A 25,359-nucleotide genomic window follows, 5' to 3' on the forward strand; every position below is an offset into this window, starting at 1 on the left:
GTTGTTCATTGTTTATTTTCTCAATATTTTCTATTTTGCATTATATATTGCCTTTAAAGATTTAATTTGTGAGTTTTTGGCCTGGTTCTCCGAGCCTCTGTGCCGCAATCTCGCCCGGCGCGGGGCGTCGGACTCGCAACGCCTTCCCGCGATTCTCTGGCGACCAGTGAATCGGCGGCAGTCACGCACGTGCGGTCAGACGTCGTTGAAAGACGCCCCCGTGGCGATTCTCCGCGGACGACTGCGGACGACTTTCTAGAAAAAAGTCCGGAGTGATTCACGCCCGTTTTCTCACGGGCGTGGGGTCATAGCCCGATTATTGAAGAATCCGGCCCCATATTCCTGGTTTGGAGCTGTGCTCAGCAGCAGAATAGATTGGAGAGTTGGCTTGGTTGACGGTGTCCTCAATACACAATGTTCTCAATTTTTTAGTTATTAAAATTAACTGTCTGAAAATCAAGAGTGCCATGATGCAAGGTCAAGGAAGTCAGGTAAGGATCGTTGCTCGGCGCCTTGCCTTGCAAAATGTCTTATTAGTTATCAAGTGAGAAATCTTAACACAAACATGAATTATTCATGAGCAGTGGTCTGGTTTGTCATTGTATCTCGCAGTGCATAGCGATGAAGCATGACTGTGGAATCATGATGAATGAAATAATGCCAGAGGCTTCAAATTTTCCTGGTACATTGAGATTTTGCTGTTAGATGAGTTTGTTCACACCAGAAATGTACTAAGGATACAAGGTAATGGCCAGAATACTGATTTAAGTAAAACTCATTTTGATGCTGAGAAACAGCTCCTAGTAGCAAAAGTTGTTTACATCCACACTGAAATAAATACAGCCTCTGTTACCGTTGTGACAGTCATACACTCCAACTCCAGAAGTATGAGGAGTTGATTACAGAATCTAGGAGGTATAAATTGGTAGTCCCTGGGCGTGATTCTCCGCACCTGCGAAAAATCGTGAGGCTGGCGTCAAAAACGGGCGGGTTTGACGCCAGCCTCCGCCCCCCCGACCGGGAACCGATTCTGCTCCCCGGTCGGGGCTAGTATCGCGCGGGCCGTGAACTCCGGCATAGCGGGCTTAACGAATTTCGTTAAGCCCGCTAGCCAGAGTTAGCGACGGCTGACGCGTCAGATGCCGTCAGCCGCGCATGCGCGGATTGGCAGACTCAAACCCGCGTATGCGCGGATGCGTCATCACGCATATGCGTGAAACCCGCGCATGCGCGGGCCGGTATGCCCCTCAGCCGCCCCCCGAATGGATACAGCGGGGCGGCGGAAGGAGAAAGAGTGCGTGGGGTAAGTACCCGCTGCCCGCGATCGGTGCCCACCGATCGTGGGCCCATGGTACCCTTGGCACGGCCGTGGTACGGCCGTGCCAATCGGTGCCATGGTTCCCCAGATCGGGACTTTACGGCCGTTTTTACGAACGGTCAGACCAGGTGTGATTTCCGTTCATAAAAACGGTCGTAAAGGCCTTGGAAATCGGCTCATCGGCCAGGGGAGAATCGCTGCTCGCCGTAAAAAAGCGGGCAGCGATTCGTGTCGGGAGGCGGGCGTGGGGGGGGGGGGGGGGGGGGGGAGAATAGCGGGAGGGCGTCGGACCAGCGTGGCTGTAAAAGTTTACGCCGCCCGCTATTCTCCGCCCCGTCGTGAGTGCGGAGAATTCCGCCCCCTATCTTTGCTTCTATTCCTTCTGTAGATTAGTCTCTAATTAGCCATGGTCTGCTGGGGACAATAGTCATCTCACTCTCTGTTAGAGAGAGACAAATGGTTATTGCTTGAGTCACACCACTCTGCATCAAGCCAGGCTAACAAGGAATATCTTCTGTTCGTAACATCTGCCATGGGCATGTTGGAAGTATTAGCAAGTTTCTTATCAACTTGCTAGGCCGATTCTTGAATGCTCCTTCTGTGGCCAACAAGTCTTGACTTGGACAAAGAGCTTCTGACCCAGATTCAGGGGCACTACCTATTGAGTCAGACGACCACCTCTGTGCAAATCCATGCACAAGAAAATTTAATCCCTCTGGCTCAGAGATGGTCGGCTGGTGCGCGATGGAGAGAATCTGACACAGAAGGGAGGGGAGCAATTTCTGGACATTTTTTATCCAGCAGAGGACTGCATAGGTTGTAATTGTTTGGGAATGGATGGTGGGGATTTAAGTCAGAATCATAGAATCATAGAATTTACAGTGAAGAAGGAGGCCATTCGGCCCATCAATTCTGCACCGGCTCTTGGAAAGAGCACACTACCCAAGCCCACACCTCCACCCTATCCCCATAACCCAGTAACCCCACCCAACACTAAGGGCAATTTTGGGATGACCTCACAAATGCGCTGTTTTGCGCATCATTTCTGGTGCAACGAGGTCGCAGCTGGGAAAGACGGAGGCCCGCTCCTAGCCGCCCGGGTGGGGGTGAATTAGGTGCGGGGAGCGGGCCCCGAGGCCATCGTGAACCTCGGCCGATTTCACGATGGCCATCCTGATTTTCATCGGGAGTGGAGAATACCGCCCCACATCTTTGGAATGTGGGAGGAAACTGGAGCCACCCGGAGGAAACCAACGCGCACATGGGGAGAACGTGCAGACTCCGCACAGACAGTGATCCAAGTCGGGAATCGAACCTGGGACCCTGGAGCTGTGAAGCAATTGTGCTAACCACTATGCTACCGTGACTGTAGAGTGTTCCCCTTCTCTCCTCTATGATATACAGCAGACGGGCGATGCCCCCCCCCCCCCCCCCACCCCACTCTCCCCCCCGTGAAATGGCGAGCAGGCTCTTTACTGCCATCCTCCTGGATTGACTGCGAGCAAGAGTTGCGGAGCAGTTTAAATGCAGTGCCTTCTTGATCGAATTGCTCAGATGACTTCCAGGACAAGAGAATGAGATGCTTTGTGCCACTGGTGTGGTGTTTTTCATGTGGGGGAATCCCCCCCCCCCCACCACCAAAGTGCCTAGAAATTGTGGTCTAGATTGCATTGTCGGGGCCAAATTGTCACTACGTCTTTTAGCCAAATTTTGGGAAAACGCCACCTCTAGTCTCAGTAATGGCGATCATTGCATGACCATTGATTATGGCTTCCCACTAATCCTCGCCACTGTGCATGCTTTTCTTTTGCTTTTATGCTGTCCTTGACCTTCCTCGTCAGCCATGGATGCCTTTTCCTTCCCTTAGCATGTTTCCTCCTCCTTGGGACAAATTTCTGTTGTGTCTCCTGAATAACCCCCAAAAACCCCTGCCATTGCTGTTCCACTGTCTTCCCTGCTCGGCTCCCCTTCCAATCAACTCTGGCCAGCTTCTCCTGTAGTTAACTTTATTTATTGTAAATCCTTTGCTGTGAACTTGAAATGATGCTGGAGTATGCAGAGAAGGTAGACAATTTTGCCAGAGAAAATCATCTCAATCCGAGATGTAAGTACCGAAATAAAGGCCTGAACTTCAGAAAGACATTGACTGGAAGTGATCCCAGTGCCTCAAAGAACCTTATCCTTTTATTTTTGTATTAATATTTTCTTTCCCTTTCACTCATGTTTTTTGTCTGAATGTGTCTGTAGTAACTGGGGCGAGTTAGAAAGGGGTGGGGTGCGGTGGGAAAGGGGTAGTAGATAGTTAGTTGCATTTTCTGTTTGTTGAATTATAATTCTGTACATAATAAAAGATTACTTGTGTTTTAATTTATTGGGTTCAACCAAGGACCTTGAGTATTGAAATAAAATGTAATTTCACCTGTGTTGTGGGTCAGGGTCTAGGGGGGCTGGAATTAACTGTGCACTAGCCTCAGTTCTCGTGACACCGTGGAGGAAATTTTTCATGATGCATATAGATGTTTTTTCTTGGTATCTTCATGATGCATATAGATGTTTTTTCGTGGGGTGGTATTAGAGAATTTGAAAATATTGTCATTAGTGGGCTTAGAAGGAGTTCAAGTTTGGAAGTCAGGCCTCTGGTACATTCAAATACATTGGGTTAGAAATCAGGCAGAGTGGTTCGCTTGTCACTCTACATCAGCAGCCTTACTTGGAGAATATTAACACCATAGTAATTACTTGTGTAGTTCCACAAAAGAACACTGTGGAATGGAAAGTTTAATTGGGCAGCTGAATTAGCTGGCTAGACAAACAAGATCGGACTCCAGTTTTAATCTATTAGAACTAAGCAAAAAATAAATTGAAGAAATTATTCAAGCAAACAAAACATTGGCGAAATAAAAATTGGAGAATAGTGTTTTGAAACTTCCATCTTTCAGTGACTATAGACAACTGAAATTGATTGTTTATAGTGATGCACCTTATCCTAATCTCTGTGATGACTTTTCGGGTGCAGGAAGATTTATAATCTTTCTCCTGGGAAGAAAGGCAAACGTTGCCCTTTGGCATGGGAAACTAAAAAGATATGAAGAGTGGTACAAAGTACATTGGCAAAGGAGACACTTGCCCTCGTGGAGGCAGCAGATATGGCATTCTTTATTTCCTGGATCCTGACAAATTTTAAATGGAACAGGGCTACGGGTTGACATAGTGAGCCTAAAACAGATGCTAGAGAACAGAAGTTCACAAGATTAAGTGGGTTGACAGCAGTTTCCAATTATCTGACTGTTTGATGTAAAGAGGGGCTAGCTCAAAGAAATTATTAAAGAGAGGTATCGTTTCCGAAAAGGAAAAGACGAGTGAAAAAAAAACTTTAAGAAGGGAGAAATAGGAAGCATTTATTGCAGAAAAAAAAATACATTTGTGTTATGGTATATTGTAATTTACGTTAAAATTAAACATGAACTTTTTTTCTTTAAGAGGGGGAATCTGTTAGGAAAGAATTAATGTTCCTTTGTACTTAAGTTAGAATTGGAATTTTAATTGTTTATAGAATTATCACCGATTATAAAGGGGATACGGGTGACACTGTGGAGTTGTTGGAGGAGTGATTGCTGAACACAATAAACTTGGAGTCGAGGAAGTCAATACCTGCTTTCTACTTCTTACTATAGAATTACCATCATAACTTAACATCACTACCTCATCTCCCCACTTGAATTCAGAGGTTCATGTGATCTGGAGGTCTTGTGAGCCTCATTCAGTCTACTGTTGGAGGAGTGATAGGCTCTGTGATTCCTCATTTTTCTTTTTGGTTTGGAGGTTGTTTAGTGTTTGGTTGTGTTTTCATCCTTTCCTTCTCTTCTTTCATGTAAAATCACATGTGGTCATTTTGGCTGTTGCACTGGTCAGCAAATATTAGCCTAACTTGTTACTTGTGGAGTGGACGAACATTAGAACATAGAACATTATGCAGTACAGGCCCTTCTGCCCTTGATGTTGCACCGACCTGTGAAACCCCTCTAAAGCCCATCTACACTATTCCCTTATCGTCCATATGCCTATCCAATGACCATTTGAATGCGTTTAGTGTTGGTGAGTCCACTACTATTGCAGGCAGGGCATTCCATGCCCTTACTACTCTCTGAGTAAAGAACCTACCTCTGACATCTGTCCTATATCTATCTCCCCTCAATTTAAAGCTATGTCCCCTCATGCTAGACATCACCATCCGAGGAAAAAGGCTCTCACTATCCACCCTATCTAATCCTCTGATCATCTTGTATGCCTCCATTAAGTCACCTCTTAACCTTCTTCTCTCTAATGAAAACAGCCTCAAGCCCCTCAGCTTTTCCTCATAAGATCTTCCCTCCATACCAGGCAACATTCTGGTAAATCTCCTCTGCACCCTTTCCAATACTTCCACATCCCTCCTATAATGTGGCGACCAGAACTGCATGCAATACTCCAAATGTGGCCGCACCAGAGTTTTGTACAACTGCAACATGACCTCATGGCTCTGAAATTCAATTCCTCTACCAATAAAAGCTAACACACCATACGCCTTCTTAACAACCCTCTCAACCTGGGTGGCAACTTTCAGGGATCTATGGATATGGACACCGAGATCTCTCTGCTCATCCACACTACCAAGAATCTTACCGGTTTGATTCAAACACGAGCTTTCGGAGCGCAGCTCCTTCCTCAGGTGAATGGCGAGATCATTCACCTGAGGAAGGAGCTGCACTCCGAAAGCTCGTGTTTGATTCAAACCTGTTGGACTTTAACCTGGTGTTGTAAGACTTCTTACTGTGCTCACCACAGTCCAACGCCGGCATCTCCACATCAAGAATCTTACCATTAGCCCAGTACTCTGTCTTCCTGTTATTCCTTCCAAAATGAATTACCTCATACTTTTCTGTATTAAACTCCATTTGCCACCTGTCAGCCCAGCTCTGCAGCTTATCTATGTCCCTCTGTAACTTGTAACATCCTTCTGCACTGTCCACAACTCCACCGACTTTAGTGTCATCTGCAAATTTACTCACCCATCCTTTTACGCCCTCCACCAGGTCATTTATAAAAATGACAAACAGCAGCGGCCCCAAAACAGATCCTTGTGGTACACCACTAGTAACTGAACTCCATTCTGAACATTTCCCATCAACCACCACCCGTTGTCTTCTTCCAGCGAGCCAATTTCTGATCCAAACTGCTAAATCACCCTGAATCCCATGCTTCCGTATTTTCTGCAATAGCCTACCGTGGGGAACCTTATCAAACGCTTTACTGAAATCCATATACACCACATCAACTGCTTTACCCTCATCCACCTGTTTCGTCACCTTCTCAAAGAACTCAATAAGGTTTGTGAGGCACGATCTACCCTTCACAAAACCATGTTGACTATCTCTAATCAAATTTTTCCTTTCCAGATGATTATACATCCTATCTCCTATAAACCTTTCCAAGACTTTGCCCACAACAGAAGTAAGGCTCACTGGTCTATAGTTACCGGGGTTGTCTCTACTCCCCTTCTTGAACAAGGGGACAACATTTGCTATCCTCCAGTCTTCTGGCACTATTCCTGAAGACAAAGATGACTTAAAGATCAAAGCCAAACGCTCAGCAATCTCCTCCCTAGCTTCCCAGAGAATCCTAGGATAAAACCCATCTGACCCAGGAGACCTATCTATTTTAACACTTTCCAGAATCACTATGTACCTCAAGCCCTTCTAGTCTAGTAGCCTGTATCTCAGTATTCTCCTCGACAACATTGTCTCATCTCCTTTCTTTTGCTTCTTCCATTGTTGTGCAGACAATGGTGAGGCATGTGGAAGTTAGCATTTCAAAAATGGAACCCTTATTCCCACTGGATTCACAATTTTACCCAATTTGTTTATTTTCCAGATGTTTTTTGAGCTCCGGAATCATTTAATTGAGCTCAGAAACAACTCTGTTTCTTCTGCTATCTTTGTTCTAGAGTTATTGACAGAAGTCTTGTACAAGTTTAAGAACTGGGCGTTTAGTTCTGTTTGGAATCTTTCTTCCCTGGCCACTGGCTGCCCCTTGGGCCATTTCTAGTCACTCACATTGTTATTCTGTTTTATATCATTTCTCTTACATGTTTTAAAAGTCTGGATTTGCTCTTCCATATTATGCATCTCAATCTTCAGATTGGATCGGAGTTCAATAGTTTAATCTGTTTTGGTTATCAGTTCCGCATTAAAGCAACTGCTTTAATTCATGAGCAATTCTTTCTCCCACAGCAGGCATTATGCTGATGCTCAGAGCCTTCTGATACTTGTAGTTGCTCAAATTTTAATTGAAGAGCTATCTTTGTGGAATTTGCTTCCACAATTGTCTCATTTAAGCATTTCAAAGTCCTCTGTCAAGTGGTCTACTTCCTGTGAGTGCCACTCCAGTGTTCATCAGTTCTAGTTTTTCCTTTACAACCTCATCTTTCGTACACAAAAATTGGTTCTCTATGCTAATCAGTTTTTCTTTAACAGAGGATAATTCCTCAGTGATGTCCTCCAAGTTTACATTCTATAATTGCACCTCTACCATTCGCGTTTGAGACATCTGTTTTTTTGTGAGAACTCTACCTTTGTTTACGTATTTAAGTTTTTGATCTTGATTTTTTTCATATATTTAAAAAGATATATAATGCTTGTCCAAGTTTTTTTCCAACGTCCAACTGTTTCTTTTAGTGCTGAAGTGTTGTTCTTGTACCTCTTGGCTTCCTCCTGGAATATAAAACATTCCCGAGTCTTCACTGCCAAATGGTTCCTCAGTTTTATCAGAGTGCCGTTCAGTCCACTTTGTTTCACTGCAGGTTTCCAGAGGTACTAAGTTTGACATGAAGGAAATTTGTAGCAGGTGAAAGTCCTTCAACAGGTTTACCTTTCCAATTACTTTATCCTGTGTTTTCCTGTAATTTAACAGATTTGCATCGAGTTTGTTCTGTTGTTCAGCTATTCTGCTGTTCCAGGTAGTCTTTATGCCTTCCTGAATTTGGTCTTTATAAGAACAATTAGCTGTTCTTTCATCTGTTTGTTTTCTTGTTCAGCTCTTGACTTCTCACTGTGCCCTTCAGTGTATTTCTTTATTAATACCGAAAGTTCGAATGCAGCTTTTTCTGAACTAGCATTCAACTTCTTTTTTCACTACTTGTGTTCTTCCAGGGCATGTATTGGTTCATCAAAGACTCTTTCAAGGCTGCAACTTCTTTCAGTATATTTTCCGACATGTTGTGCCTGCTTGTACACCTGGCTGAGTTTTCCCCAACTCCTGCTTTGAATTCCAAACATGGAATTCAGGGGGCTGGACTCTCCGTTTCTGCGACTAAGATATCGCAGGATGTTCACGTGAAAAATATCGGCGCTGACCCCCTCACCGATTCTGGTACGGGTGAGGGGCTAGTACCGGTGCTGACTGAAAACAGCCGGAGAATGGCCGGGTCACTGGCCGTGCATGCACACAGCTGACGACCTGCAGCGGTCGCGCCATACAACATGGCGCTGGCCATGTGCGGACTCGACCCACCAGCCGCGACCCCACAGCCCAACCCCTGGCCATCCCCCACAAGTCCCCCCAGCCCTTGCAGAAGCCCCTCCCCGGCCAGTGGCATGGATCCCGGCCGAGTGTGGCGGTGTTGGACTCTGTCCATAGCCGACACGCCGGGTTCACGATTTGTGGGACTACATGTGGTCTGTGCCGTCGGGAACTTGGTCCATCGGGGGCGGAGCATTGTGGGTGGGATGGCCAATGAAGCTCCAATGGCATTGCGACTGCGTGTGCCGCGCGTCACGATGCCACCCTGATGGAGGGAGCGGAGCATGGCTGCCCAGCATCAAACCGGCACCGGCCTGGATTTTGGCATTGGAGCCCATACCCTGCACAATCGCCGAACTCGATTAAGCCGTTGGGCTTCGAAGAATCCCGCGCAGGATCATTATTCCCTCCAAGCACCTTTTGTGATGCCTCAAATTTGTTGAAATTTCGAAGTTTGGTTCATTGAAGACTTTAACTTATTGTCCATCTGAAAAGGTATACACCGTTTGAAATGTGTATTTAAATCTTCTAGTTCAGTTATTGAACAAACAATTTCTTATTACATTTCTGCTTTTTCTTGATGTATCTTCAGCAGGGTAATTCTTGTGCTTTACTTCAAATGGTGAGAATGTGGAACTCGCGACCGAGTTGAGGCAAATAGTATGGATGCATTTCAGGGAAAGGTAGAGAAACATGAGACGGTGGAAAGAATAGATTATAGGATTTTGATGAATTACTGTGAGAAAAGAAGGAGCAAATTCAAGTGGAGCATAAACCCCGACTGATTGGGCCAAATTGCCTGTGGCATATATCATGGGTAATCCTAAGTTTTACTGCAAAGACAATGACCAGTGGTGTAATGCACAGTGGTTAGCATTGTTGCTTCACAGTGCCAGGGTCCCAGGTTTGATTCCCGGCTTGGGTCACTGTCAATGCAGAGTCTGCAGGTTCTCCCTGTGTCTGTGTGGGCTTCCTCCGGGTGCTCCGGTTTCTCCCACATGTCCCGAAAGGCGTGCATATAGGTAATTTGGACATTCTGAATTATCCCTCTGTGCACCCGAACAGGAGCTGGAGTGTGGCGACTAGGGGCTTTTCACTAACTTCATTGCAATGTTAATGTAAGCCTACTTGTGACAATAAAGATTGCAAAATAACTACAAAAAAACCCTTCTGCCCTTACATGGTCCATGTCCCTCCATTTTCTTCCCACTCATGTATCCATCCAGATGCTTCTCAAACGTTGCCAATGTGCCCACCTCCACCACATCCTCCGGAAGCGGGCTCCAGACTCCCACCACTCTGCGCGTGAAAGCTACCCTGCAAAGCTCCCTTAAACTTTCCCCCTCTCACCTTGCACCCGTGCCCCCCTGTAATCAACACTTCCACTAGAAGAAAAAGCCTGTAACTATCCACCCTGCCCATGCCTTTCATAATTCCGCAGGCCTCTACCACGTCTCCCCTCAGCCTCCATCAATCAAGTGAAAACAATCCTAGTCTATTCAACCCTTCCTCAGACTCTCTGAACCATTGTTTCCCACTGACCCCGGGTCCTGGAATTCCTCTAAGTTATTGACTCATGGGTTGGATACTCAACATTTCAAATTGGAAGATGACTTTGTCGTCAAATCATTGATTGATGTTTGATGAATCCCACCATTCGTCAAATCACCTTTGTCAGCTGAACGGAAAGTAGGAAACTACTGAAATTCTTTATAAATCTATTGACATTGATCATCAAATCACATAATTCCCTGTCCATACAATTGAAAACTGAAGAATAAACCCATCAATCAAAGGTTATCTGGTTTAATAATCATTACATTGAAACTACATTGAACCAATTAATAATGTTACATATTCTGCCATTCAATCATAAATGATTCAATTATTCAGAACAACGCTTGGTTTTCAAAAAAGTATATATATCTTATTCTTCCAAGGATTAGTCTGTCTTGGTTTTTTAAGATAATTTGAAGGAGAATCATCAATAGTGGTCTGAGCTAGATCTTACCACATTGAATATACTTCGAATGCATACCACTGTTATTGGTTTACATTATTGATCTTTCTCTCCCAAATACGTCCACAGACAAAATCATAAATGTTCTTCATTAAGATGAATAAAATTGAATAGCTAAGTGGATGGTAGTTAATTGCTTGCCATTTTACTGTCCGCTTAAATGGACATTTTTCCAGTTACTATTTCCAAATCAAACTCATATTTTCGATATGCAGCCTGAAATTCCAGACCATCCAATTTGTCTCAATAATTTCTCGTGCAATTAAATTATCTTCTAATTTCAAAATAAAATGTCACGTCTAGTACTGCTCAAGCCATTGCCAGGATATTAGAATTATCAATTCAAGTATTTAGTCCCTCCCTTATCATTATCTGGAGCAGTTGTAGGGGAAAAACTGTATTTGCTCTTTGGCTTATATTGCTCATACAGTTAGTTTTAACAGAACTGGTCGCCCAGGCCACCGAAAAGTCAACTTGCCAGGAAGATATTACATTCTGCATTTGTATGAAAATCTCATCAGAAGTTCAATTTGTCATTCTGCTGGTTTGTCTCAGTGACAATTCAATGATTGCCATCAGTTTAAAAAAGGTCCAACAACAGAAATATAGCAGTTCCTGAAGATGATGCGTCCTTGCTAGGGTTAATAAATGTTCTATATAACATCAAAATAAAATAACTCTCAGAAGTGATATCAGACTGCACATGGAGCCTGCGGGAAAATATCCTTATTAAAAAAACAAAAAAAATAGAAAGCTTTCATATTCAAATTATTTCCAGTTGTTAAGGAGCAGGCTGTTCCAACAACACCCAGCTATGTACATTTTCACCACGCAATGGAGATTCTAGCCATTTCCACTTGTTATTCAACAGAATTGCAATCACTCAACATGCTGGCACTCTCCATTGACCATAAATGTAACTGGACCAGCCGTATAAATACTGTAGGCTACGGTCAAAACGCAAGCCAAGAGTGAGGGGATACTTTCCACCTGCCTGGATGATTTTGGCTCCAGCAACACCCTCAGGAAGCTTAACACCATCTAAGATAAACCAACGCACTTCATTGGCACCCCATGCAACATCTTAAATAGTCACTCCCTCCACCACAGCACGCAATGGCTGCAGAGTCTATTATCTAAAAGATATATGGGGCAGAAAAATGAGCAAGTTGGCTTGATAATCAGTGCGATTTCTGCTGGCCACAGCAGGGCAATCCGGACAACAATTTTCAGAGAAGAGTTTGTTTCTTCCCATGTGAAAAACACCGCACCTAAGGCGCGAAACATTTGTTTGCCCACCCCGGGGGTCATCCAAGCACTTCATTGAAAGGAGCAGTGCATTTAAATGACTTCACTTTCTCTCATTTAAGTCAGGAAGATGGTAGTGAGGAAATCTGCTCCTCAATTCACAGAATTGGCCCTCATCCGTATGCTGGATGCCTGGAGGAGAAATGGGCAAAAAAGAAAAGCTGATCAAACCTAAGTTTAGAGATGCAAATCTTGGGTGTGATGTTACTCACGTGCCCTGGCACAGTGAAGTGGCACATGGATTTTGAGACTCTAGTTAACAGGTACTGGCAGAGCTGAGATGAGATGTTGTCCCCCAGGGAGAGTGGAAGAACTGGGGGAGTTTGCACATTCTCCCTGTGTCTGCGTGGGTTTCCTCCGGGTGCTCCGGTTTCCTCCCACAGCCACAAAGATGTACAGGTTAGTGTCAGCGACACTCCTACAACTGCCAACCCAAATGGAGGAGACCCACAGGATTCTGTTGCAGGAGATAGTGCCAGCAATGTGCGGCACCCAGGCCAATACTGTAAGGGTGGTGTCCACAGTGGAAAACCTGGATGCAGGAGGCCAGATCCAGGATGGGAGAACTCCGAAGCATGGCTCAGTCCCTGAGGACCATAGCTGATAGTTTCAACTGTATAATTCAGACAAAGGAAGTCCTCCAGGACTGGCAGTGCCCAATGGCGTTGACGCTTCTGGAGCTCACTCTAGCTGCCAGGTCGCCCCTACCTGGTTTCCATTCTCCTGATCCTCACGGCCTTTTCCTCAACTTTCTCCTGAACATTCTACTGATCTGAGGTGCAGTTCCTTGAGGTCATCCCCATGAAGGTCATCACCCGTGCTGCAGAACTAGGCACAGCGGACGACGACAATTAGGAGACTCTCTTGGGGCTATATTGTAGAGCCCCACTGGAGCTGTCAAGGAAGAGGAACCGCACCTTTAGCAGGCCAATGCACCACTCGATTACAGCTGGAGTAACCCAGGGACCCCCGAGCATTTGGATGCAGGAGGATCCACTGGAGTACATCCCAGGGTCTTCCACCCAGGAAACCTTGGTAGTTCAAGGCAATCTGTATTTCCCTTCCTGAATCTGGCACAATTCAGGCACAGCAGGAAGTACAGGGTAACACAACAACACCAGTGCCACCCGGGACCCTAGAGGTCCCAGCCCTCCAGAGGACACCCTCCAAAGGCATCGCAGGAGAAAGGACGTGGATGGCAGCAGGCCACCATCACCTCGGACGTACATCCAGGGAATACATCTAGACTAGTGGGAGAAAACGCAAGTATAAGGAATTGTAAGGGAACAGCTTGGGCATGAGCGAAGCTACCATCTTAATGTCTCACATTCTTTAATCCTCCCCCCAGTCTCATAGTCCTTCTCTCCCTGGGAATACACAGTTGTTCTTACTGGCTTTCAATGTCCGCCAAACGGTTAGGTCCACTCAGAGCAAATGTTTCAATTGCAGTGATAGGACTCAGGCATGATTCAGGAAGCCTCGACCTTCGCCCCTAATCCCCCTCTAACACAAAGGGTCAAAGGAATGTTGGGCTGAACCTCACTCAGACATGTGTCAGGGAGTCAGTGCTCTGGCAGCAGACAGACAGGAAACAGACAGAAGCAGGAGCTGAGGAGCATTGCAGACCATTCCTCACTGCCAGCCGTCATCACTTTCCTGCATTGACTGGACAGCCCCCGATGCTCTGCCCCAAATGGGCCGACTTCCCGACGTCGTGGGGTACGTGTTCTCACACCGTTCGGCGACTTCTCGTGGTGGCTGCGGACTGTGTCCAGCCCCGCCACGGTTGAGGGGGGGGGAATCTGTCCGCTGGCAGGGGGGCCTTCGTTGGGGGGACTGGTGGGGGGTAGTCCGGGGTGGTGAGGCTGGTCACAGGGGGGCAGTTTTTGGCAGGCTGGGTCCGCACACGGCTGCGCCATGTTGTATGGTACGGCCGTGGCAGGCCAACACCATGCGCATGCCCGGCCTCGGACCCGGCCATTCTCCGACCGTATCCGGGGTGGCACCAACTTTCTGGTCATAAGACCAGACGGATCCTGCAGACATAGCCACAGGATCAGAGAATCCAGCCCTATATGTCTTTCCTTCATTGTCATTGGGTCAAAATCCTGGAACTCCCTTCCTTGCACCAACTACACAACATGGACTATGATGCACTATCAATTACGCAAAGACGAGAGTAGGATGTAATCGAGGCTTTATTACACTGAGATGTGTGGCCTCCTCCAGCAGCTGACGAAATGGCTGCTGTACGGGGAGCACACATATTTATACTCCGCCTACTGGGCGGAGCCAGCAGGCAGGGATCTACCCCCGTACCTGTAGTACAGGGGCCTTACCGTAAAGCACCTATAACAACATCCTCTATATACAATATATACATCAGTGGTGACTACCTACGTTCAACACACGTTTTCAAGGACAGTTGGGGATGGGTATTGATCTTGCTAGTGATATGTACAACCCTGAACAATTACACGAGTGGAAATGAAGTACTGAAACACATGTTAGTGATGCAATAAGGTAGGATGGCACCGGAACAGACAAGGTAGCCCATCCAAAATCAGACCAATTTTTTTTAAAAAAAGCACCAATCCAATATCCATTGATCATGCTAGGTCGTAGCCGGTTCTGTGACTTGTGTGGAAGCTATGTTTAATTCTTGAGTTTCCTGAGCTAAAAACGCCTGCCTCAGCACATAGAATTATTCCACATCCAATCAGCCACCACCATGTAAGATTCTAAGAACTTCAATCAACCTCGATGCAAAGAAGAAAAGAAAACAAGTTTTACACAGTTACCTTCACCTTTTCAGTAAATCATGGGAGTTTCAGGGTAGGGCACAGTGAATCTGGGGCAGAAGCATTTCACACTGAGGTCTCCACCCCATTTCTCTGCGCTGGCAGTCTCCTCAGGCAATGGAAGTAATCTTTCTCGCAACCATCTACTTTCCAGGTGCTCTGAAAAACAAACCAGGGCTGCCAGGATGATATGACCCATCGTAGTTCTCGCCAGCCTTGCCAGCGATGTCCACAACGTACTCTTGCAAAATGAACAGCTGCTGAAAGGAAAGCAAACTTCCCGGAATGGACCAATTTTCTGGCAGGAAGCTTCCGCATCTTCCTAATGTCAGAAATTCTTGCCTCCTACCTAGTAGATTCCTCAGCAGCAACAATACAATGATGAGTACCCGTTTGGTTTATTGCAATTGCCTGACCCCTGGTACGAAAAGAGAGCAGGCCCTTCATTTTTTGAAAATTATTTCACGGGATGTGGGCGTCGCTGGCTGTGACCATCCCTAAATGCGCTAGAGAAGGTGGTGGTGAGCTGCCAAAAACTACTGCTGCTGTGGAAGAGTGCGACCTCACTGAGTATTTGGCCTCAATGTTCCCACTGAACCAACCATCCATTTCTGGGAAGTCCTTTCAACAGCACACTGAGATTGTATTTTACCAATTTAGGACCGAGTATTTTGAGAATGTTATGATGGTTGTTCATTTATTTTTACTTGATATAATTACCACACTTCAACACATAAGCTCATCCTAACAAGACAAAAATACTTCTACACCCTGTATTTGCTTCAAGAGTTCATCGTGACACTTCCCGCCATAATTGTTATATATACACATTTTGAAAACCACCAAAAATTACTAGGGATAACTTTAACTTTTGGGAAGAGTGTAAATGTGGCTACATCAGATTTACCAGCTGTTGTGCACCTCTCCCGGCTTCCTTATTTTGTTGAAGACAATTTTTTTTTTAAATTGGAAGAGCTGTTTGACAAACAGCTGATCCAGTATGGCCAAGTTTACATTATCCGCAAAGTTAAACTCACCCAAGTTTCTAGGTGTCTTTAATTATTCTATCTGGTCACTTTTCCACAGGCTTGTACTCACCCTGTGAGGGGGATGCTTGAAATCAGCTCTCCATAGCAGTGCCTGGATGATGTTCTGCAACATAAGAGAGAGAAAGTACATTTTGTACTTATATTAGTGCAATTAGAAAGGAATTGAAGCCCTCTTAAAAAAAACTGATACTATATTCTTTTTAACTGTTGCTGTAGCAGCAATTGAAATTTTCCGACTGGGGATTAAGTACTTGCTCATGAAAGGTTTGATAAATGCCTGTTTTACCTAATGAATTCAAACAAGAGAGCTAAGCCCTGGGGCAATCACAATTCATGATTAGTTGAGGACATAAATTTGAAAAAAATAATGAGTGTTGGGAATCTAAAACCAAAACCAAAAGTACTGCTTTTAAAAGATGGAAATATGTTACAATCCAAAACAAGTAAGCAAAATCATGCTTATTTGTTAAATGTTGTCCTTTTTTGGGAGCAAAATAAAATCTACTGTCATTTCTGGTCACGCCAAACCTAAAACAAACAGCAGTTAATAGTAACCACTTTTCTAACCTCCACCACATGATGGTGATTTTTGCTGGTAGTTCTCCAATATCATACCGGATTGGATATTCTTTAGATGTGAACCCAGCCATTGGATTTTTGCTGGTTATTCTGCTGCAGGGGACTTTGCAGTTAAATCTCATCAGGAGTCCAAATACATGCATTTTACTGTAGGTGAAGGGTGAGGAGGCAGGGTGGGTGAAGCAACACTTAGCTAAAGGAACAGGCGAATAATCTTCCCCCTTTCCAGCTAAGGAGGTCGATTTTAGTCCCCACACTGCTGGCCTGATTGTAATTTGATGATTGAACAGAGATGAAATCAGCAAGATTCCAATCTGGCTTATTCAAATTACACCATTAAAATGTTGTCCACAGACCTGCAACATCATTCTAAACATCAGAAAGGAAAATATCTGCACAAGTTGTACAGATGAAAATCCTGGATTGTCTGCACAGCTAAATCTCCCAACAGCCCTGTTCCAGATAAGGTACTAGATCGATGCAGTCAGTGGACCTGCCTGCAACATTGGGAGTCAGTACCATCAGAAGCAAAGCCAGGATGCTCCTGCATACATGTAGAGATTGTAAAGTATGTAATCAGGGGCAGTCTCCACAAATATTGGCTGTCCAAATCTCATCCAACTCGCCGTCATAAAACAGGTGCACAACTATCACACAGAATTAAATCACAATTCACTTCCCCTTGAAGATTTTTCCAACAATGGGTGCAATATCTGAATTATTCAAACTGAATAAAAATTATTTATGAATCGAGTAGGCATGTCATCTTGTTGCAGCCAATGCAAAATCCTTTCAGATGAGTGTTTGTATAGCCAAGATGTAAAATAAATGAAACATGTTTGAATGGTTGCTTTTAATTACCTTTAAAGAAACATACAGAAGTCTATCAAACTACATTGCAATTATAATAAAAAAATATAATATTATTATAATTGCAATGTAGTTTGATAGATTATGAGGGGGGATGTTGCTTTGGATAGAAAAATGTGGCAGTGGCAAGATTTTTTAATGTACTGTTCAGAATATTTAGTTTGAATCTAACCTGTACTGTTTCTAACCAGCAAGTGCTTGATGGGTCGTATAAAGAGAAATTTATTTCCTCCTAAATTTATGTTTCCCCTCACATTGTATCTGATAACAGTTGTTATGTGCAGACTATCATTTCCCTTGACATTTTTAAAAGTGCGATGGAGAGCTATCCCAGTATTCCATGGTATTTCCCTGCCTTCGACGCATGTGCCCACAAACCCGTGCCATCGACCCTGCCAATCCCATTCCGAGAGCTGTAGTCACAGCTCCACAATTCCCTGCTCAATGTGGCTTATAGGTAGGATAACACCCAAACTTGTATCTGTGCCCAATCCAAACAAATCAAACTTTGCAATTCTCAAATTCCCGATGATTCAAATCCAATCAATTCAGACGGTAAAGCACAGCACAACTACTCAAGAGCATAAAGCAGTGACCCAACAAGTTTTAGATGAACAACTGAAACACCACAGCATACTAGGCTACTGACCATGGCTACAGAAAATGGGATTAGAATAGATTGGTGTTTGATGGCCAGCCAGACATAATAATAATAATAATCTTTATTGTCACAAGTAGGCTTACATTAACACTGCAATGAAGTTACTGTGAAAAGCCCCTAGTCGCCACATTCCGACGCCTGTTCGAGTACACAGAGGGAGAATTCAGAATGTCTAATTCACCTAACGTCACGTCTTTCGGGACTTGTGGGAGGAAGCCGGAGCACCCGGAGGAAACCCACGCAGACACAGGGAGAACGTGCAGACTCCGCACAGTGACCCAAACTAGGAATCAAACTTGGGACCCTGGAACTGTGAAGCAACAGTGCTAACCATTGTAATATCATGCCGTCCATGATGGGCCAAAGGGCCTCTGCATCTGCTGTAAAACTCTAAGACTATGACTATTTTTATTGTATGCCTATAGAACGAGAGGGTGAATTTTGCTGGTCACCGGGAAAATCAGTTGGCAGCTCACCAACTTTAAATCCATCTGCCATGCAGGGGATAATATGCTGTGGATGGTCCTAACTACTAACTGGGAGTGCAAATTACATTCCTCCGTTCCAGGTAGTCCAAAACTAGACAGCTGTGGGCCAATCTGATTGGCTAGTAACTTGTCCCACCAGCGCCAGAAGCAAGTATTGGCATCTGCTGGGACTACAAGCAATTCCCATGAAGAAGGAAATCGGACTTAAAGGTAAGTCTGGAGATTTTGATTGGATAAGGTATCAGAGACCCCAGTGAGGAGAGGAGGGAGGCAGTTTGTGTTTTAGAGGCTGGGAGGGAGGCACTAGGTGGGGTGGTCCTGCCTCCCAAAGAAGGTAATGCCCTCCCTTTCTTTATCTTCATCAACTGAGCATAAAATATGCTCACAGAATATGCATACTGCTCTGCCTTATTATCATCATGCTGATGAAGACAACGATCTGCCCCATCTACTGATGATTTACTTTATTTTAACGGGCGGGATCTACCGGTTACGTTGCATCTGAAAAACAGCGCAGTTCAAAATGATTGGTAGTTACCGAGTGATTCTACTTCCGGGATCTCCCCAGCTCCCCACGCTTTGGGAGATCTAATGCGATCTCGTGCAAAGTTGCGATGTGAATACCTCCCATTGTGGTCAGGAACACTTTCTGGAAAATCTGCATATTTGAGTGAGACATTGGGCGCGATTCTCCAACCACGTTGCGCTCAAGGGAGAGCACAACACGGAAGGAGAAGCCAAGCAAGGCTTCCAGCGAGCCTCCCGACAGGCTCCACTCCTCGTGAGATTCCCCGAAGTCCTGCGAGATGTCAGAGTCGGAGCCCCGCCCCAAATGGGCGGGATCCAATTATGCCCATGGAAGCAGGTCGTAAACCTACTTACGACCAACCTGCGCGGTACCACCGACCTCCCTCGATTCTTTGGCCTCCCCAGGGGACCTCCTTGCGGGGTGTCCTCACTAGGGGGGTGGGGGTAGTGTGAATGTGTGTGGGGGGTGACATTGCCCTTGGGTGGGGCGTGTCGGTGACCCAGACGCTCACTTAGAGATCAGGGTACCATTTCAAAATGGTGACCCAAACTCTGAGTTCAGCTCCCCAGTGCTGTGGGCTAAACCGGAGAAACTCCCCAGGTCCCAAAAAAGTGACTAAGGGCACGATTCTCCAGAAGGATTCTAAGTGTTGTAGCGAGCGGAAATTGTCACGAGCTTCCCAGAGTTACACCCAGCAAGGCCGGCAGTGCTATTCAATGTTAATTGGTCCGCTTAATGAGGCATCACCGGCTTTTAACCTCCTTCACACCCCCCTTCCTCCACCACTGTGAACCACGCATGTGACTAACAATGCCCTCTCTGTGTCTCCCACAATCAGCGGGATAGGACCCAGACTGGCGGTGGGGTGCCGGATATCAGAATCCTCACCTCCTGCGATGAATGGGCCCCTGGAGGTGAACAGTTTGGCCGAGGACAGGGCGGTCACCAACGCGGAGGCTGGCAGACACTGAAAAGTGAGGAACCACAGGGCTCCACCCGGAGGACCTGTCAAACGTGAGAATGATCGCCCTACTGACTGATTCATCCCTCCTACTGAACACATGTCCATTCCCGCGCAGGTCTCCAGCTGATGGAGCCAGCCCATCCCGATTGGCCCACTCTCCTGACTCCGAGGAGAACACCTCAGAAGGAAGTTCCGAGGATGCAACTGTTATAGCCGCGGCACAGCTGTCGTCCCCATCCTCCACCTTTCTAAGTGGGAAATATTAGTGGTCAGGCGTCTGGGGCACAATCTAGAGAGCACCGCACTGCTGACGATGCACATCTGATGGAGGCAGGAACCACCAGGCAAGACAGCAGTCAGAGGGCTGCTGGATCCCAGGACTCAGTTGGGCCCCAGCTTAATTCTGAGCTTCTGGAAGTGGGTTACCTGGAGATGATAGGGAGCAGCCAGGACATTCAGAGGGAGATGTCAGCAGATCTATTGCTGCTTGGAGGAGTCCCAGAGGCTATGGGCTCAAGAGATGGTGGCAACAATGAGTGGCACTGAGGCCAACACTGCCAGAGTGACGACGTCGGCACAAGAGTGAAGATGTCCAAGACGTCGCACTGTCGGTGACGGCCATGGCTGAGCCTCTCGCCAGAATAACCACCTCGCTGGGGATGTCTCCCAGAACTAGGCCGACCTTGATGAGGTTCTGCGGGACATGTTCCAGTCGCAGGTGGGCATTGCCAAGGTGCTGTAGAGTGTGGCCCAGTCACTGGGGGATGTGTCCCAGTCACTGAGAGGCATCACCGTGGGCATAGACACCAAGGTGCAAACATTGGGGAGCTGCCCGGGCTGACAGAGCCACATGATGCAGGGGCATCCGGAGTTCGAACTGGCTACCCCTCCACCCCAAGGTAAACTCCAGGACCTTATGGGAAATGAACTGGAGGAGGGAGCGCTGAATGCCATCCAGGACACATCCCATGAAGTGGCGACAGTGGGCACTAGCTACCCCGAGTTCCACCCCTCTGATGAGGCCGCATCTCGAGGTCAGCACACGGGACAGGCACGGCTGTGCATGTGCCACCTACAAGTGAGCCAGGGCCCTCCGGCCCCAGAGCCCTCCGGTCCCAGAGGACGCCCACCGGGGCATCGCAGGCCACAGGACAAGGTACACCTTAGATATCGTGGTAGAGTTGAGGGCCAGGCCCATTGGAGGAAGGGGAGGGCGAGGTGAGGGGGGGGGTAGAAATAGGACGGAGAGTGGTGGGGCCGCATTCCCGGGAGTGGGGTATTGTACAGCACATTAAAATCCTTTTTGGACAACTATTATGATGCCTCTGTCACTTTCTTCTGCAATTTGGGCTGAACCTCATACGCTTTGCCCCCCCCCCCCCCCCCCCCCCCGGCACTCATCCACCCTCCGCCCGTGGACTCCGGATCTGTGTCCCATCCCCTGGGTGTTGCGGGTGTGGTGTTGCCTCCAGCTGTGTTCAGGCACAGTGACCAGGCAGCAGGGTGCTAAGCAATGACTCCCACATGCTAGATAGCCCGCCCATCCATGGGAATCCACCTGGCATCTGTGAAGTGGTCATTTAAGCACAATTGCCAATTCCCTATCAGCAGCAGCCTTCAGCTGTGAAGCTAGAGGCCTCAGCAGTCGGTGGGGGTTATGAGTGGTCGTCGGGGCGATGGGCAGGGACAAGGGTTGCCTCCCCAATGGGAGCAGTCGATCCAGGGTTAGCATGGTGGTGCTGTGCGTAGTTGCCACCCGGTTGCCTCCCCAGCGCTCCCCCCACTCCCCCGATGTCGACACATCCTACAGACGGTCCCCCTCACCCAGCCGAGAGCCCCCATCCCCCGATGCGCACCCGGGCTCTTTGCCAGTCAGCTATTCACCTCTTCGGCCTACCATCCGCCAGGTTCACGTTTTTCAAAGAGTACCAATCGATGTCAGTGTGAGCACTCGCTGGGGAGGCCGCTGAATGGCAGGAGGTCTTTGGATATGGGGTCACTTTCGTTAATTGCAGGGTAATGGGGCTTAAGTGATGATAATTGGTTTCTCACCACGCTACAACAAAATCCTGATTTTGCCTATGGGAGCAGGCTGGTTGCATCTCAAACTGTTTGGTGCCTGGCGTGAATCTCATTTCTGACCTCTCCCATTACCCTGCTATTCACCGGCCCCGTTATGCTTGAAAATACAGTGCAGAAGGAGGCCATTCGGCCCATCGAGTCTGCACCATCCCACTTAATCCCTCACTTCCACCCTATCCCTGAAACCCAATAAGCCTTCCTAACCTTTTGTGGTCACTAAGGGCAACTTATCATGGCCAATCCACCTGCCCTGCACGCCTTTGGGCTGTGGGAGGAAACCGGAGCACCCGGAGGAAACCCACGCAGGCACGGGGAGAACATGCAGATTCCGCACAGACAGTGACCCAGCAGGGAATCGAGCCTGGGACCCTGGCGCTGTGAAGCCACAGTGCTATACACTTGTGCTACCATGCTGCCCTCGCTACGAGAGTATCATTGAATAGGTGGGGAACTCGCCAGCAGAGCTGGCAGGAAATTCCCTGAAAATCCGCCACAAATTAACTTAGAAATATTTTCGGAGAATCGCGCCCTATGCGTTCCTGAGATATAAACAAGGCAGGTGATCTAACTCCCTTGCCTGGGAGACCTCGCGCAGGTACCATTCAGTGCTGGCATGCACAATCAGGAACCAGATGGACTGGCACTCGTTGGGGTCTTCCAAGGGATTGGAGGCCCCCAGCTGGCTGCCCTCTGGGCAGGGTGGTATCCTGGCACTGCTTGAGCCACCTGGGCACCCTGGCAGTGCCAGCCTGGCACCATGGCAGTGCCACCTGGGTGCCAGCCTGGCATGGCCAAGGTGTCCAGGTGGCACTTCCAGCTGGCAGGGGAACTGCCAGAGTGCCGGGCTGGCATTTTTTGTGTGGCGGTGATCGGGCCGGGGAGTGACCTGCACGCTGTGGGGTGGGGGAGGGGGGGGGGGGGCAAGCGGAGCTCCTGGGGGGGGGGGGGGGGGGATTCCCCACTGACACTCTTGATCTACCCGGCTACTCTCGCAAGTTACAGGACTCTGTCCCCATTCCCCGGGTAGATTGCGCCCAATGTTTCTTTTTTGTAAATGTTTGTACTTATCAAGGCAAGCGATATCTGTGCAAGTTACAATGCTCTGCCAATAATTTCAACAGGGAACACCTATCAGATGCAGCATAAGTTAGATTCCAAGTATAGCAGTGCCCAATTGAAGACAAAGCAGCCCCTCAACATTCTGAGACATACTTATAACTAAAGAAGTAAAATCCAGTGTGACAGATTGCTGCAAAGTGAGTATTAATAAGGATCAGAAGCATTAGTCGGCGAACATTTACAAAAGACTATAACACAGCAGAGCAGAGGGGACCAATACCAGAATCGCATTTACAGAAAGGTAAAAGGAAAAGATTGCTTTCACTGATAATTACAGATTTTGAATAAATTATCATACTTTATTGCTTTGTTGTGAAAAACATCAAGACACCAATTGCCAGTGAACCTCATTTAGGACAATTCAAGTGTGTCTGATTTTAATTGCAATATACAGATTGGATTTTCATCATCAGCCCAGTGCACCTGGCTGGAAAATGTGTGTGTAAAAGCTGCAGCACCTTTCTAAAGTACTTCCATTCACCTTATTTTCCAGATATGGGAAACCATTGGACACGATCTTCCGGAAATATTTCCAAGTGCTGTGGAGAGCAAGAATTGCCAATGACTTTCCCGGTGCTCGACCCAGCGAGGCCGGCAACGCTATTCAACATTAATTGGTCCACTTAACGATGCCTCATGGGCTTTTCGCCCCAAATGCCGGCTAGCCAGCTGATTCGCCAGGACTGCGCTCGCAAGCTCCCCGCTAACAACGTCGAGCAGCACTTAAGCTGCACTTGTTCATCCAACCCCAGCTCGCAATAATAGCACTGAGGAGACCAGTCCCAAGATTCGGGGGTGCTGATCTGGGGAAGTGCCTGGAAGCGGTGGAGGCCAGGAGGGTTGTCCTGTTCCCCCAGGGATCCAGGAGGGTGAGCCACAGGGCCCTATGGGCACTGATCAGGAGAAGGGGTCACTGGGTGCCAAACTGGACCCGTCCCATGGAGTGGCGACAATGGCCAGCAGCTTTCCTCGAGTTCCACCCCTTTGATGAGGCCGGGTCTCACAGGCAGCACACGGGACAGGGCGGTACGGCTGTGCATGTGCCGCTGACAAGTGAGAGGGGTCCTCTGGCCCCAGAGGATGCGAGCCAGGGCATCGGGGTCATGGGGCGAGGTTAGCAACTGGCTGCCTCCACCTCAGAGATGCATACTGGGGAAACACCAGGACATAGTGGTGCACCTCGGATGGCAAGGCACGTTGAGGATCACGGAGGGCACAGGGGCAGGGGAATGGGGTGAGGGCTGGGAGGAATTATGGGGCAGCACTATCGGGAATGGAGTACTGCACAGCACCATAAACAACATTTTGATGTCTCCTTCACTTTCTTCTACAATGCAGGCTGACTCCCGGACCCTTTGCCCATCTCTCCAGGCAAACCCCACCCCCCTTGATGTGGCACCCACTCACCCTCTGGCTGTGGTCACATCCCCAGGGCTGTGTCCCACCCCCTTGGTGTTCAGATGTTGGCATGGTGTTGCATCCCGCAGTGCTCAGGCATCAAGGTGCGATTGGAATGCCCAGCCGAGGTCCCCCGTCCCCCGCCTAGCAGAGGGGCAGGAAGCCCAGCACCCCCTTAGGGCTTTGCCTGTGAGCAAAGATTGCTACTCACCTCCTCGGCTCCCCACAGGAGCCGTTCTGCCAGGTTCACATTTTTAAAAAGGTGTATTAATCGGCACCAGCGTGACCACTTGTTGGAGAAGCCGCTGACTGACGGGTGGCCATTGGATAACAGGTGGCTCTCATTAATTGTATGGAATTGTGGTTTAAGTGGTGATAATTGGTTTCTCGCTACTATGGGAGCAAGCCGGTTGCATCGCAAACTGTTTGGCGCCTGGCACGGTTCCCATTTTTGGCCTCTCCTGCTATGTATTGGTCATGTTACGCTTGAGCGCAAGTGTAACGAGGCCGGAAGATCGTGCCCATCGTGTAGCGAGCTCTGGATGAGCAATGCCCGGTCTGTACCTGAGCGAGCTCATCTCTGGTAGTATAGATGGACTCTCAGGACTGTGCGAGG

The 25,359-nt window shown here is 47.5% G+C and overlaps 1 protein-coding gene across 3 annotated transcripts in view; it reads right to left on the reverse strand.

The window, feature by feature from the left end:
* frmpd3 (FERM and PDZ domain containing 3) overlaps nt 1–25,359 on the reverse strand; it is a 648,120-nt gene that overhangs the window by 432,638 nt on the left and 190,123 nt on the right. For all 3 annotated transcript variants that reach the window (XM_038775294.1, XM_038775295.1, XM_038775293.1), the window contains exon 2: nt 16,103–16,156. The gene's annotated coding sequence lies outside the window, so the exon portion shown is untranslated. The remainder of the gene's footprint in view (nt 1–16,102; nt 16,157–25,359) is intronic.

This window comes from Scyliorhinus canicula, chromosome 17, assembly GCF_902713615.1.
Source record: "Scyliorhinus canicula chromosome 17, sScyCan1.1, whole genome shotgun sequence".
NCBI lineage: Eukaryota > Metazoa > Chordata > Chondrichthyes > Carcharhiniformes > Scyliorhinidae > Scyliorhinus > Scyliorhinus canicula.